This window comes from Heterodontus francisci, chromosome 29 (assembly GCF_036365525.1).
Source record: "Heterodontus francisci isolate sHetFra1 chromosome 29, sHetFra1.hap1, whole genome shotgun sequence".
In the NCBI taxonomy this organism is placed as follows: domain Eukaryota; kingdom Metazoa; phylum Chordata; class Chondrichthyes; order Heterodontiformes; family Heterodontidae; genus Heterodontus; species Heterodontus francisci.
In genome coordinates, this window is record NC_090399.1 from 46,665,394 (window position 1) to 46,667,674 (window position 2,281).

Consider the following 2,281-nt stretch of genomic DNA (forward strand, 5'->3'; position numbering starts at 1 on the left):
TGTCTCTCGAGATAAGGAGGCCCAAAAGAAAGAAGAAATTTAATGGGGTAAAAATGGACCCGTCCAAGGAAAATTGGAATCGAATATTGGTAGGCAAAACTGCAACAGAACGATAGGCTGCCATGAACGAGGAGATGGCCCGAGTAGAATCGGGATACATTCCCATGAGGGGGAAGTAAGGCAATCAGAACATCATGAGTGACGATAGAGATGCAGAGTACGATGAAGTAAAAACGTCAGCATGTGACGGATGTCAGGTTGAAAATACAAGTGAGAACTCGGCTGAAGTTGGAACGTTCAGAGGAGAAGTGTAAAAGGAAATAAGAGAGGCAAAGCGAGAGTATGAGGAGAGACAGGCAGATAACATAAAAGGAAAGCCAAACGTCTACCATAAATAAACCAAGGAAGAAGATGTTATCAAAGCCATGGTGAAATAGAACGTAGTTGAGAGTCTGTCTGGGCTAAAAATTGATGAAGAGAAGGTAATAGAAAGGCTGGCTGTATTTAAAGTTTATACGACACGAGAACCAGATTAGATGCAACTGAGTATAGCGAGGGAAGTAAGGGAAGAAATTGCGGAGGTGTGGCCATTATCTTCTAATCCTGCTTAGGTACAGGGATGGTGCCAGAGGACTGGCGAATTTTAAATATTATACCCTTGTTCAAACAAAGGGCGTAAGAATAAGTCCAGCAACTGCAGACCAGCCAGTATAACCTCCATGGTAGAAAAAGAATTAGAGATGATAATCCGGGATAAAATTATCAGTCAGTTGGACAAGTGCAAATTAAATAAGGAAAACTAACATGGATTTATTAAATGCAAATCGTGTTTAACTAACATGGTTGAGTTTTTGATGATATATCTAAGTGTGTTTATGAGAGTAAAGCAGTTGATGTGGTGTATATGGACTTCCAAAACACCTTTGATTAAATGCCACATAATAGACGCCAGAAAATTTGAAGCCCATGAAATAAAAGATAGTTTGGAAGCATGACGATGAAGTTGGCTGAGTGAGAGGTTACAGAGATTACTTGTGGATAATAATTTTCTGCAAACGAGGAGTAAGCAGTGGTGTTCCCCAGGGATTGTGACTAGGTCTGCTATTTTTCTTGATACTTGTTAATGGTCTAGGCATGGGTGTGCAGAGCACAATTTCAAAATTTCAGGATTACACAAAACTTGGAAGTGTACTGAGCTGTGAAGAGAATAGTGATAGATGTTAAGAAGATATAGGCTTGTGAAATTGGCGACACGTGTCAAATGAAATTTAATGCAGAGAAGTATGAAGTGGTGCATGTTGGGGAAAGAACAAGGACAGGCAATATAAAATAATAGGAACATTCTAAAGTGGGTCAAGGACTTGTGAGTATACGTGCGAAACTCATTGAAAATGGGAGGGCAAGTTGATAAAAACGGTTGAAAGGCCTGCAGGATTCTGCACTTTATAAATAGAGGCATAGAGTACAAAAACAAGGCAGTTATATTGAGCCTTTACAAAACGCTGGTTTGGCCTCAACTAGAGTTTTGTATCCAATTCTGCGTGCCACACTTTAGGAATGATGTGAAGGTGTTAGAGATGTTGCAGAAAAGATTTACAATAGCGATTCCAGGGATGAGGGACTATAGTTACATGGCTAGATTGGAGGAGCTGGATTTGTTGACCTTCGAGAAGAGAAGCTTGAGGAGATTCAATACTAATATTCAAAATCATGAGGGGTCCAGACAGATCAGATAGAGAGAAATTGTTTCCATTGGCGGTAAGGTCAAGAGGCAGAGGTTACTGATTAAAGTTGAATAGCAAAATAACCAAAGGCGACACAGCGAGTGGTTAGGATCTGGAAAGTGCTGCCCGAGACTATGTTGGAGGCAGATACAATCGTGGCTTTCAGAAAATCATATAATCATAGAGTCATTGAGTTGACAGAACAGAAACAGACCCTTCGGCCCACCGTTTCCATGCCGGCCATTGAGCAGCTATCTATTCTAATCCCATTTTCGAGCACTTGGCCCGTAGCCTTGTATGCTATGGCGTTTCAAGTGCTCATCTAAATACTTCTTAAATGTTGTGAGGGTTCCTGCCTCCACCTTCACCTCACCTACACTTCAGGCAGTGCATTCCAGATTCCAACCACCCTCTGGGTGATTTTGTTTCCTCAAATCCCCTCTAAGCTTTCTGCCCCTTACCTTAAATCTATGCCCCCTGGTTATTGACACCTCTGCTAAGGGAAAAAGTTTCTTCCTATCTACCCCCCTCATAATTTTGTATACCTTAATCAGGTC